The sequence below is a fragment of the Astyanax mexicanus genome, chromosome 1, assembly GCF_023375975.1.
Source record: "Astyanax mexicanus isolate ESR-SI-001 chromosome 1, AstMex3_surface, whole genome shotgun sequence".
Lineage (NCBI taxonomy): Eukaryota > Metazoa > Chordata > Actinopteri > Characiformes > Acestrorhamphidae > Astyanax > Astyanax mexicanus.
Window position 1 is genome coordinate 115,426,127 of NC_064408.1, and position 15,003 is coordinate 115,441,129.

The window sequence follows — 15,003 nt, forward strand, 5'->3', positions numbered from 1 at the left end:
GCTAAAAGCTACTAATATTTCAGCTACTGTGCCATACTCCACTCTGAGAGGACACTTAGAGGGCTGTTCTACTATCAAGTTAAAATAATTATCGATTTATTTATTATCTAACAATTGCAGTATTTTTGTTACAGTGTTATGCTATGTTATGTTCTGTTCTGTTATGTTATGCTATGCTATGCTATGCAATGCTATGTGGCCATGTGAGCCACTGCATTGACATAAACCAGCCAGTAAAAGCATACCTTTAGTCTATATTTACAAACCTGCCAAGTCCCAGAAGTAAATGAAAAAATCAATATTATTATCCTTTGAGGTGCTTTACTTACTATGTAAACACAATGGGCACCATTAATATATTGAGGTCAGCTAACATTATTGAGGTTTATCCATATATTGCACAATAAGTGGATAATGTAGTAGTTGTGACTGGATATATCATACATATATACTAAATAAACTAGGGCTGCCAAAGCGTTAACTCCGTAAAGCTCTATTTTTTTTTTTTTGCACAATTATTTACGCCACCAAGTTTGTGGTGAGAACGTGATCCGGTCTTGATCTGATCCAGCTATCAAATATGCTCCATTTTTAATTGAACTAAACAGCTGATAAGGTGCAGTTTAATCTGATATATTAGCCATACGCTGTCTGTGCTGCTCCATGACCACCACATGTGCAGTGTTCATTGCGCCCAAGAAGCATTTGTGAGTGGAGAAGGGATAAAATATGACCATCACTGCTAAACCTAATATATTCATTCTAAAAACTGGGGTGTCTGGTCGTTTTTCGCAGAAGTTCTTCTGGCCACGTCACATGTCTTTACGTACTTACGTCACACATACAGCCTCTAAAAGAGGATCCGGCTCAGTTTTACTGAACACGAGCGGATGGTGGAGCAATGGAGACTTCAGAAGGGGAAACTCAGAGCTCAGTAGCTCATTTACCCATAGTTAAATTTAAGAAACGAAGAAGTGAAGTTTCTGACTGAGCACTCTCCCTCTTTCTCTCTCTCTGACTGAACATAACCTGGAATCGGATTCATCCGCTCTGAAAGGAGACCGCTTCACACCCGCCCAGTTTAAAATGATTCTTCCGTATGCTCGGTGCAATTACCCATTCTCACCAGAGAGGGACCTAAATCCCCCAAATCCCAAAATTTACAGACATCAGCTTTAATCTAATCCACCATATTGCTTCTATCAGTTTCCTCTCAAAATCAAAATCAACTAGGCAAAATGTTTCAAGTTTATTGTAGAGGCATGTCTAGCAGTCAGCGATCTCTCACCAAGAGGTGCACTACCCACAAGTATCATCTGAGAGCCTTTTTTTCATAGGGTAACATGGCTTAAAGCAAGACTTAAAAACTGTGTCTAATCAAACACTGAGTGTTTACAGTGTTTCCTTGTATTCCTTATGTTAAAGAGACAACCAGCTTTGTACCTGAGCTTCCTAATATGGAAATCCATTGATTTCACGATGATGTCACAACTTGAGAAGTGTATAAGCAGTCAACCTGTGTATTCATTCCCAGTGAGTATGAAGTGGAAACATTGCGCAACCCAATAAAAACAGTACAAAATGTAGGTCATGAAGACACATCCTTTCATCAATTCTATTTATTTCTATTGAGCAGCCTTTTAGAGAAAGGGGGTCATCATCACCATCATCTTCATCATCATCATGCTCAACAGATACTGCCATAGAAACTGGGTGATGAACAAAATGATAGGATATGATGTTTATATATAATTGAAACCCAGTTGTGCTGTCTGTAAATAACCCCCATAATAATAATAATAATAATAATAATAATAATAATAATAATAATAATAATAATAATATATTATGTGATGTATTATATATATATATATATATATATATATATATAGATATATATATATATATATGTGTGTGTGTGTGTGTGTGTGTGTGTGTGATGATCATATGATTATTAGCTCCTCATCATGCACAGGTTGCCAGTACTCACCTCTGAGATGAGGATGGAGTGTTTTTACAGCAGTCGAAGCTCAGAGCTGCAATAATTCTCCAGAACATGTCCATGCCGTTGCCTCTCATGGCAGATTAACCTTGTGAGATGCTTCCTCATCTTGCCTCACAGGGTTAAGACATGCCAGCATGGCTGGAGCTTCTTCTATCTAGTCCAGGACGCGCCCGACACCGAGCTATCTGAAAGCTGTTCACGTACAGAGAGACGACAAGCTCTCGCTGTGTCGTTTGAAGGTGGGAGGATGAGCCAATTGTAATTCCCCCTCCTCCCCCCGAAATCACGCTCCTTGTTTGGAATTGCCCGTTCCACCTTAAATTCCGCAGCAGCTCCTGCCGCATTTAAGGTGGAACGGACAATTCCAAACCAGAAGCAGCAACTACAGGCTTATGCATCAGAATTTACTTTTTTTTAGGATTGTCTCATGAAGAAAAAAAAAACCGAATTATAATAAAACGTAATTAAACAGCAAGGGGAAAAAACACATTAAAGCAAATGTTAATGATACAACAATATGGTAAAAGAAAAAATAGTAAACAATTATATTTTTAATATTTTATTATATTTATTATATTTTTATATTTTAATATTTATTTTGTTTTTTATACACAGAATTGCTCAAAGTGCTTCAAAATATAATGCAAAAATAATCAATAATTAACAACAAATACAGGAAGACAAAGAAACAAATGTGACAAATGTGAAATAATACATCTGATACATGATAAATAATAAATCTAATAAATTTAATAAAGAAGAATGTATGAATATATATGAAATAAGAACATGAACATATCTATATCTGCTGCATTTAAGGTGGACATGTACAATTCTAAAACAAAAATAAGCAAAAACTTTTAAAAAGTTTATGCATCAGAATTGATTAATTTAGGATTGTCTTATAAGGAAATATTAGTAATAATAATAAATAATACAGCCAGGAAAAGAAGAACATATTCAAGCAAATGTTAATAATACAATAATAAGTGTAATAATAATACAATAATACAAGTAAAACAAGTACTAAAATAATATACAAGTAAAAAGTGTACTAAAATAATATTTTATAAAACATAAAATATAAGAATAAGCAAAATACAACAATATATACAAAAATATATGAGAAAATAGAAAGGTTATAAAAAGTTCTATAAAATATGGTAAGTAGTAACTCTGGGCTATACCATAATCAACCAATTTTAGATTTTGCACAGAAATAATACTAATAGCATTAAGAATAAGAATAATGACTTTTATATATAATTTTTATACACAAAATAGCTCAAAGTGCTTTACAATATAGTGAATAAAACATAAATAATCAACAATAAATACAGCAAGACAAAAAAAATAAGTATAACAAATGTATAAGCAAATTTTAAATAATATATCTAACAAATAATAATGATAAAATTATAAAATATGAATATATATGACAAAAGTATGAATATATCTATCTATCTATCTATATATCTATATTTGCAGCATTTAAGGTGGAAATAGAAGCTACTTTAGCTGCTTCAGCCATGAATCTGACATGAAAGTAAATATATCTAAAATTAACAAACCACTATTTAAAAAATCTAAATAGCTCTTAATGACAATCAGTTGTTGGTGCATGTTAAATATTTACTTCAATTTATCATTATTATATTATATATATATTAGTATATAATTAGTGTAGATATATATTAGTTATATTCTTTCAGACACTGAGAGATGTATAAAGTTTTATAAGGGGGTTGGGGACTTGTTTTATCAGGTCAGGTGTCTGTACTGAAACCTGTCTGACCAGAAGATCTTATCAGCTCCTGACAGTTCATTCTTATTTCAGTTTCACCCTCACTCTGCAGTCTCACGCTCGCTAGGCAAGGTTGTGGTTTGTCGTGGTGCAAGAACTGAACAGAAGAACAGAAAGAAGCTCAGCCTCACTTCCTCTTACATCAGCATGAATAATATGTCTTCATTACCGGACAAAAGTATTGGAACACTGTTTCTTTGAAATCATGGGTTTTAACAAGAGCTGTCTCTACTGTCCAAAGTGTAAAATGAGTGTAAATGTACAGAAATATAATAATCTAGGGGTAGAAATGGTTGTGCTTAGACATGGCTAAAATTAACTTTTCCTCAGATTTGGGTTTTCATAGCTCTACCTCAACCACCTTTAAGAGGCAAGCAGAGCTATATTAGGCTTTAGGCTGGTTTTATTTCTGCCTTTAAAACTGAAATAGAGATAAATAAATCAAAAGAAAACCTGAATAAATGAAGAAAGAGCGTAATACAATTGTGTCACTAACAGTGTACCAGATTTTCAATAGGCGCATATGATCTACGACCTGTAGTAGTAGATCTGTACTAAACAGCTCTGGAGATTGTGTTGAAACGCCTGCAGACAGAGAGCATGCTCAGATCTGAGGAAAAACAGAAGAGGAGCTGTTCCTTGACTGAATGAGAACATCAGTGCAGAACGTGATTAGACTGTCAGCAAGAACAGTTTGTCCACAGCTACTCTGAGAGAGATGTTATAGAAGAGAAATGCACATCTGTTCAGATCTTTCACTGCTCTAGAGGGAGGAGGTAAAACTGATCTGGTCACCTTTCTTCTCCACAAGCAACTGATGAGTTCATGTGTAGCATCTACCAAGAGAGCAGTCCAGGTCTAAGTGCTTGACCCTTCGATAATAAGGGGGAAGTGTGGCTGTTCTGTTCTGGGGGCCCAAAACCTCAATAAAATACTTTATGTAGACTTTTACGCCATGTGGAATTGGTCTGAATGTGCTTTATACACTACAACTAGAGAGTTGACATCTGCAGCTTTGGCAAACTGACATTATACTCGGCAACTGGAGTGTTGAAACATGAGCCTTGGGCCAGTTCCCATACTGTACTTGGCAACCGGAGTGTTGGAACATGGGGCTTGGGCCAATTCCCATAATCTATTTGGCAACCAGTGTGTTGGAACCTAAGACTTGGGCCAATTCCTATATTGTACTTGGCAACCAGTGTGTTGGAACATGAGGCTAGGGCCAGCTGACATACTCCACAACTGGAGTGTTGGAATATGAGACTCGGGTCGATTTCCATACTGTACTCGGCAACCTGAGAGATGGAACATGAGAATTGGGCCAATTTCCATGTTGTACTTGTTAACCTGAGGCTAGGGCCAGCTGACATACTCCACAACTGGAGTGCTGGAACTTAAGACTTTGGCCGTTTCCTATACAATACTTGGCAACCAGAGTGTTGAAACATGCAGCTCAGGCCTAGTGACATACTATACTCAGCAACCGGAGTATTGGAATATGAAACTTGGGCCGATTCCCATACTATAATCAGCAACCGGAGTGTTGGAAGACGCAGTTCGGGCCAACTGACATATTGTCCTCGGCAACCGGACAGTTGGAAAATGAGACTTGGGCCAATTCCCATACTGTACTTGGCAACCAGAGTGTTGGAACATGAGACTCAGGCCGATTCCCGTACTATACTCAGTGTTGGAACATGCAGCTCGGCCAACTGATATATTATACTTGGCAACCGGAGTGATGGAACATGAGACTCGGGCCGATTCCCATACTGTACTTGGCAACCAGAGTGTTGGAGCATGAGGGTTGTTGGAACATGTAAATCAGGCTGAATCCCATATTATACTCAGTAACCGGGGTGTTGGAATATGAGCCTTTGGGCAGTTCCCATACCATAGTCAGCAACCAGAGTGTTCGAACATAAGGCTCGGGCTAATTGACATATTATACCCAGCAACCAGAGTGTTGGAACATGATACTCTGACCAATTCCCATACTGTACTCAGCAACCAGAGTGTTGAAACATGCAACTCAGATTGAATCCCATATTATGCTCAGTAATCGGGGTGTTGGAACATGCAACATTTTATACTCAGTAACAGGAGTGTTGGCAAAAGTATCACAGGCTAACTGACATATTATGCTTGGCAACCAGAGTGTTGTCACATGTGGATTGGGTGGCTTGGGCCAACTGACGTATTATACTAGGCAATCCTGCGTACACAGGGCGGCTGATGGAAGTGATCATGACTGGTGGCTTCTGGCAAAAAGTTGTCCATGTAAACAAACAAACAATTTTGGCAGAAATCACATCAACATTCAATGCAGGAAACCACAAACACATACCTTATAGGTCAGTGCAGTGTCCTTTAGCTTCCATGGGACATGTCACAAGTCATGGGACAAGACTATTTAGACTTTTTCAGTCTAAATAGTAAAACTAACTCTAAGATTCTAGACTGTACTTTGCATACTTCACTTTAGTCTTTCACATTTACTTCTGCTTAACTCTGCTGTGTTCACTGCCTCAGCTGTTGCTCACACATCTAATTTTGGAGCTTTAGACTTTAATTTTAGACTAAAAAAAGGAAGAAGAAGAGCGTGAAATGATAAAGACGGTTCCTGTGCTGAGACATACTGGGTATAATAATTTTAATGGAAGCTCTACAGGGAACTCGGTCCTCTTTTCCTCCTCCTCGCTTGGTTTTAATAGCTCCTATTACTTTGTTCTTGAGTCATTATGTGATTGCAGTAATATTTTTGGCTGGCTATTTTTGGCCTTTCCTCCTCGAAACTTCCAGTTAACCTGATTTCTTTGAAGTAACAGGTTTAACAGGCTGCTGAAGGCCTGTTGAACTTTAACCCTGTGCTGCTGTGTTGTGAGGATACAGCTGGGCAGGACTTCAGTCGCTGAGGAGGCTATTACTCCTCCTACTTGTTGTGAAGTAATGGACTGAAGCAGAGCAGCAGAATAAAGACAGTGGCCTGTAGAGAAGAGATATAGCTCAGTGTGGAGGCAGTTCTATTACTGAATCAATCACTCTCTCTTTATTTAGCTTCTCACACCACCTACTGTTCTTCCCTGGAACTGCACCTGGCTGACCTTTGATTGCTGGCCCTGATTTTATTCAGTTTAATCTTATTTAGTAATATTACTTTGATCCACTTTTTATGTGGACATTTTGTCCCTGTGGATTAAACAGATTCAGTCTTAAAGGTCCTGTGGTTAAGGTGTTGCTTTTTAAGGTTGTTTAAATTCAATTCAATTTTACATATAGCGCTATTTACAACAGTAGTTGTCACAAAGCAGCTTTACAGAGAAAAACATGTCCACACCGCTTATTAGCAGCAACACAGAGATGCCAATTATTGTGGTGACAACAGTGGCAAGGAAAAACTCTCTTGGAAGAACCAAGACTCATTTGAGATACAGTTGTTGGAGATACTGTATATGTACTATATATTTATTATATATACAGCTCTAGAAAAACTGCAATTTATAGGTATATGTTTAAGTAAAATAAACAAATTATACGGACAACATTTCTCCCAAATTCCAAAGAAAAATATATTGAAGTGACTCAAATCAGATTTTTTGCTCAGTGTGGCTCAGATTAGATTTTTTCATGGCTGTGTGAACGTGCCAAATCAGATTTTTTCAAATCAGATTTGAGTCACTTTCATATGTGGTCCTAAATCAGATACGTATCCGATCTATGGACATGCGACATGAATGTGAACGGTCAAATCAGAATTCATGCGTCTTTTTGCTTTTACGCATGCGCTAAGTGCTTCTCTCTCGTACCCACAACACATCTCTTGGTGCAGCTGTGCAGCTATAGCTGCAAAAACAGCAAAAGACTTTTTTCACCTCCTCGACCTGAACATGTACTTCAGACCAGCAGTTTTCTCTACATTCGATTAAAATATGCTCCACATATGAGCTGCTAACACATTCATTGCACCTTTATAAAGCTACGAGTTGTGCACATGAGACGTTTCAGGGACAGATTTATTAACATTACACACAGATACAGATCACTTACATTTGTGAATGTGAACCGTCAAGATAGCCAAATCTGATCTGAGCAAAAAAATCGGTTTCTTGCAGAGTATGTAAGCTTAACAGATGCACAGCTAAAAGGCTATGTCTGTATATTTGCATCTGTGCATTTTAACTAGATTACCCGTGGTTTACTGACATGACTCATGAGTTGTGATGTAATAACTCAGTATAGGTGAATCGTTTGTGAGTTTCCCTAAAAAGCGACAAGCGTCACCACATTCACACCTCAGCTGTGTCGTGTAGCAGCAACATGCATAAGGCAATCCTTATTTGACAATCCGGTCACATCATCACACAGCCTGTTGCTAAGCACTGAATTACCCCGGCGAGTCGGATCAGAGCCACTGCAGCTGAAATATCCAGCGCTGGCCACAGGTCTCACCTGCTGTGCCTTTACTGTGTGCCTTAATAAAGACTGTGCTCGGCTCCCTTAGCAACAAACAGCTACTGATATCAATGGGGGATCCTCTGTCTTTTATTGCAGAAGAGCCATTGAAAAGGTGAATGCTACACTATGTGTCCACATGTTTGTGGACACCCCTTGTAAGGATTGCAGCGTTCAGCTACACGCAGCCAATAGAATAGTATTCTCTGAAAGGAGCAGATAATAAGCATTAACCTACTAGCACCATGTCTAATGCCAACCAATGGTGGACTAGTTAAAGGTGGTGGTGGTGGTGGGGGGTGGGGTGGGGAACTGAGTGGAACTGTGTTCTCTGGAATGAAGGCCAGCCAATATTTTGAATAGGATAAGTTGAGGATTTATGGATGATATGGGGTGGTGATTATCTAATATTCTCTTTTCATATCTTTTCAAGTTCTCATCACTGAATACAATCAAATCCTCACAGTTATGTTCCAAAAACTGTTAGAAAGCCTTCTCTGGACAGTAGAAACAGTTACCCCAAGATAAACGATTTAATACGCTTGATTTCAATAGAAACGAATTAAATGAATGAGCATACGTCCCAATACCTTTGTTCATATACTGTGTGGTGGTTGGTGGTTGGTGTGGTGCAGTGGATAACTGGTGGATAAGTGGATTATGAGCTACCACGTCATGTGGGAGACAGGGGTTCAGTTCCCAGTCTGGTTGACTAAATGCTCTGATACACCAATAAGAGTCCTTGGGCAAGACTCCTAACACTACATTGGCCAAATAATTTTATAAATGTAAATGTATTAGGGACATGGGGTCATACAGGACAGTGTCTAATAAGTCAGCATGAAACACACTTTAACCTACATGACAAAAAATATTATTAAACATTTAAAAACCTCTTATTACTTGTCTTTTGGTCAATTTAAAAATAATATGCTTGTAAAAACCAGTTCATAACGTTTAATTCAATGCAAAAGGTAATGTAAAAACCTCACACCTCATTTAACTTGGTTAGTAGAATAGGAAATACAAACATAACGTGGTTTCTGTTTTTGCAAGCAGTATGTTCATGTTTAAAGCAGAATGTGTGTGTGTGTGTGGATTCTCCATGATCAGTGCCATAAACAATGGTTTGCTATCACACGTCCTAAAGGTCTGGTTTTATGGTGTGTAGTGCATTTCAGACATGTTGAAATGTCATCTCATTTTCACTGGTGCCTTAAACTCATACACAGTACTGATATAACAGTGAATTCTGTCCAAATGGGCAAAAGGAAATGGCTTTGTCATATACTGTAGAGCCTATAGCCCGTTTACCCATATTACCCCACACACTGTCTTCTATGAACCCAGGCTTCATAACACCTGAAACCACCACTGTTCAATACAAGCTGGATGCATTTCAGCTAGAATTACAACTGTGCAAGCAAACCTTCATTTTTTATCTTCAGACAAAAATACAGTTTTATTTAAAGGAAGAATGAATAAACAGAAACTGTACTGTTAAAGAATTACCTGCAATACCTGAAATCACTCTATATCAGTGATGCTTAGCTTGTTGCCATTGCTTTAATTCAACTGACAGTTAAACTAGCACAATTGCATAAAATTGCTTGTATAGCACTTATAAGTTGTGTGGTGTTATCTCGTGAGTGAGGCTGATCAAGGGTCAATGTGCTCATGGCATGGCGACAGATGCATTACATGTATATTTCATTTTCAAAGTTGTGAGGACACTTATAATTCCTCAATCTACATTACCATGTGTCGCATGTACCGTTAATACGTCCTTGAAGACATTACCACCCACAGTGCACAGTGCAGTGGGTAGTAATGATTGTGATTTTTTTTTCAAATGCAGACAATTCTGAAGACAATCATTAGAAGGGATGTCCAAAAACAATTGATGCATTCCAAATGTCCAAAAGACGATAGGGTCACAGCTATCAGAAAACGAAAAAAAATATCATTTGGCAATGTTTTGAAAAGGTACCAGAAAGATTAGCCTGTAACCTTACAGAAATAATGTACCAGAATGATCTAAAAATGTGTAGTATAATAATGGTTTGCATCACAGTGTAATTAAAACGTTTCTCACATAATGTTCCCAGCTAGACTAACATTACAGTAAAACAAAAAATTAAAAGACTGACACAAGAAATGTTGCAGCAATGTTAGAATGTTAGATAGGGTACATCCAGAAAACTTAACAGAATGAATCTTCTAAAAACACTAACTACAATTTTCAGATGTTGTTCTACCAAAGAATTGTTAGCTGGGGTGATTGAAACAAAAGCCAAATGGAACAATTTAGCTTTGTAAGCTGTATTTTCTTGCATAAATACAAAAAATTTTTTTTTTTTTATTAGACCAAGCTTAGAAAATCAAATTGAACATCTTTTTTATTATTACAGAAATTACTCAATTGTTTGGCTAGATTATTCGAAGACAAAAATATAAAACAAAAAACCTAACTCGCCTTCATTTTAATGAGAAATTAAATAAATGACTTGCTTTGTTGTACAAGGCAACCTGTGTCCCATATTGACATATAACTCTCTACCCCCCAAAACCTGCACCCACCCTAGTGATACTTGATCCATCTCTACCACATCCATGCTAGATATATTGATTTCAGCTGCCATTTCAACAGTGCAGCTGAAATGCAGCTGTGACACAATGCATGTGTACATATAAATATATATATATATATATATATATATATATATATATATATATATATATATATATATATATATACATGTTCAAATGTTCACATATTTTCATTCAATTATGAAAAACATGTTACTGAATGGCTGTTAAATTTGGATGGGCGCTTATTTGTGCATCATCATCATCAGCATCATCATCCTCATCATCATCATCATAAAAAAAAAAAAAAAATGAAAGCGTGACGAAAAAAATTCCCCAGTGGTCTCCGATGGTCTCCACCACTGAAATATGGGCACGAGTGTGCGCACGTGCACTCCCACTCCCCCCTTTTTACGTCCTTACTTGGTACATATGTGCAGAATACGACCTTCATTTATATGAGAAATATAGCTGTTGGTACCTTCCCAGCGGGTATGACAGCCCCTATGTACAGGAAAGAAATATAATTTTCTTGATCCATTTAGGAACCACACTTTAAATATATACAAATATATGCTTATTTAAGTTCAATTACTCATATTTGTTTTGTATAATTCATTACAAAATGTACATTAAGCGAATATATGATTTATGAGCACCCCCTCCATGTGAATGGAACAGTCCTGCGTGAGAGATGCGGGGGGAGATACTCCAAGAAGTGCGCGGTGTAGTAGGGCAGCACCCTCCATACACACACACATATACATACACACACACACAGCTCTCCTCTTCTAGGGATACACTGAAGCAGCCAGACAGATCACCCTCATCATCACGAAAAACATTTAAAATAGCGTGTATATTATTTTTTTTTTTGCTGTTAAAACAACCCAAACAGGGAGATTGACGACGATTGAGGGGATCTAACAGTTACCACGAGCAGCCAATTAGCTATAATAAAGGTAAGTGGAAATGATTAATCATTTTTTATTATGAGTAACGTTGTATTTTAGCTGATTTAGTGGAACAGCTTGGTGAATGCATTTTATTTTAGCTAACCTGGTGCGTTGTAAAAATATAAATATATAAAAAATAATAATTTCATTTTTAGCACATACTCATTTTCACACCTGTCAAAAAAGATGTCATGGTAGATATAATGAGAATAACGTTATATATATTTTTTGAAAAATGTATACATATTTATGTGCATGTTAACGTTTATTTATTACCTCTTATGTTCATTATTAAACAAAAAAAAAACAAAGATATTTAAAAAAATTAAGGTAGCTGATAAAATCTTTTTACTCATGGGCATTGTTTAATATAATAATTTATACTAGCATGATGACCTATAAAATGCAGAAATAAAACAATATAAAAGTAAAATACTAAAAATTATACTTAAAAAAAACATAATTAGCATATTTTCACACCTGTCCAAATCATGTTACACGTCTCGAAATAATTTATAAAATATTATTAATATTTTCGCACTTCAGATTTGAAGGTTTTACTATGTTTTAACCTATAATGTACGTATAAAAATAATAAAATAAAAAAATATATATATATATTAAAAAATCAGTGCAGTCACGCGTCGCGTGCAGCATCTCAGCCATTCAAATTTCTGAGAGATGACGGTTGGTCTCTCAGCAGCTCTCCGTTGATTTCTGAGCGAAAAATGCGCAGTTTTCGCCTTAAAACCGATTAAAACCCAGCGTATCCTATCCATCAGCCGAGAGTACACGGTTTCCTGACGCAAAGTGATGAAAAAACGGAATCTCCTCCTAATTAATCGGTTATTTCATCGAGCGTTCAGTGAGGAGCACCGTTAGCCTTAGCCTCGCCCCTTCACCTTCCAGTCTGCCGATCCTAGAGAGTGAGGTGAGGTTAGCTAGCTTAAGAAGGGTCTCACTGCGAAATTAATGAGGTAGAGAGGTAGCTAGCCATATTTATACATGTGTGGGTTGATTATTAAGGCTGTTTGGTGAATACACTGAGAAAATGGGTCGATAATACGCCTGTTGTGATGTTAGGCATCAAAATGACCTTGCAGCAAACGTAGGCTAAAGGATGGCAACCTGTGGTTATAACCAGACTGGATGGGGGGTTTCTCAGACCAAATGCTAGTTAATGAGCTAGCAAGTGTGAATAGATGATGATTTTGGACATTTTTGCTCTGTTACATCAATATATATTAACCTTTAAACTGAAAGCCGTGGCATAAAGAGGTTTGCTTGGACACAGGCATGATTTCCCTGCTAAACAATCCCTGCTAACCTTGTTTAAGAAAAGCTGGCCATCCAGAAAAAGATCATTCCCTATGCTGGTCAAGAGCTAATTTATGTTCTTTGTGGATGACCACCTGGTTTTGAGCTAGATTTATTTATTTTTTGCAGAGCAAAGTTGTGGATGGAGAGGGTGATGCATTTGGGGTTTTTACGTTTTTCAGATTGAACAAAAATACCATAAAGGCCCCCAACATAGAATTATGAACCAGTGGAACCCTAAAACAGAAAAATATGACATAAAGGCGTTTGTCTGGAGAAATTCATGGTTTGAGGGTTTTTATGAGCAGCATGGTCATCCAAAAAAAAAACATATTCTATGCTGGTCAAGAACCAGTTAATCAGCATAGGGTATGTTCCTTGTGGAGGATGACCACTTGGTCTTGAGATGGATTTTTAGTAGAGCAGGGTTGTGGATGGAGAAGGTGATGCTTTTGAGGTTTTTACATTTGTGAGATTGACCAAAAATGCTATAACGGTATAGAGGGGAATATAGGCCACCAACATGGAATTGTGGAACAGTAGAACCCTGAAACAGAAAAATATGTCATAAAGAGGTTTGCCCGCAGAAAGTCATCATTTGTTAATGTAGTAGGTGATGCTTTTGGGTTTTTGCATTGTCCAGTCATCCAATTAAACCAGACTGGATGGGGGTTTCTCAGACAAAATGCTGTATTTTCCATTTCTATCAACCTTGAAAGTGAAAGACATGACTTGAAAAGGTTTGCCAGGGTACAGTCATGATTTCACTGCTAAACAGTCCAGCATAAAAACAATTGGTCATCTAGAAATTAAAAAATACCCTATGCTGGTCAAGAGCTTGTTAATAAGCTAGCCTACTAGCATAGGATATCTTCTTTTTGGATGACCACCTGGTCTTGTGCTGGATTTTTTTGCAGAGCAGAGTTGTGGATGGAGATGGAGATGCTTTTTTTTTTTTTTTTTTTACATTTTTTTTACATGTCAGATTGACCAAAAATGCTAGTCATGGGATTGAGGGGTAAAGAGGGGTATAAATACCACCAGCTTTGAGCTGTGAAAAATTAGAACCTTGAAACCAGTCTGATTAAACAAATATACAGTGCATAGAACTGTGGAAATCTTAGGACTTTGAAACCTTGAACCTTGAAAAATATGTCAAAAGTGAGTAGGTGATGTTTTTTGAGTTTATGCTTTGTCACATTAAACAAAAATGCTAGGCATGGGATAGAGGGATATAAAGGACCCAGCACAGAATTGTTGAACAGTAGAACCTTGAAACTGAAAAAAATATGATATAAAGTGCTTTGCCTGAATATGGCCACAATTCGTAAATGGAGTAGGTGATGCTCTTTTGGGTTTTTGCTTTGTCAGATTGAAAAAAATTCTGTGTGGGAGTAATGGACTGGTGGGTTTGATGAATAGCCTGTCATCGTGATGATAAGCTACGGTTGAAAATTCCACCGCCCCACAATATATAAGGCTATGAATTAGGCCTGTCTTGATAATCATTTTTTAAATAGAAATAATTGCAGTAACGAATATTATTGTCATTTTATGATATTATATATTTTTAAATGATAAAGTAATGTAATTCATTTGACAGGCCTACTATGCATGTTTTTTTCATAAAGTGTGTGTATAGTTGGATTATATATTCTCGTGTCTAATCATAAAATTAATGTTTTTTCTGTGTTCCTAAGCCAGTTTCTAAGTGAACACTTATTCCCAAAAGCAAATTCTGAATCAGATTACAGGTGTTTAAACTGAACACTTGTTCCAAACATTGATCTAATAGGCTTTTAGCGACAGATTTTAAAGGGCTCTCCTGATAGCTGTTCTCTGTAAGTTCATCATGAGTTCATCTACCTGTCTTTGCT

The 15,003-nt window shown here is 36.9% G+C and overlaps 1 protein-coding gene across 2 annotated transcripts in view; it reads left to right on the forward strand.

Annotated features, from left to right (window-relative positions):
* The first annotated feature begins 11,581 nt into the window (after positions 1-11,581).
* The window catches only part of sv2a (synaptic vesicle glycoprotein 2A), a 63,275-nt gene continuing 59,853 nt past the window's right edge, over positions 11,582-15,003 (forward strand). The window contains exon 1 of one of the 2 annotated variants that reach the window (XM_007242151.3): positions 11,582-11,815. The gene's annotated coding sequence lies outside the window, so the exon portion shown is untranslated. Of the gene's footprint in view, positions 11,816-12,484; positions 12,741-15,003 lie in introns of those variants that run through there. The other variant, XM_022668748.2, reaches the window with a different exon arrangement.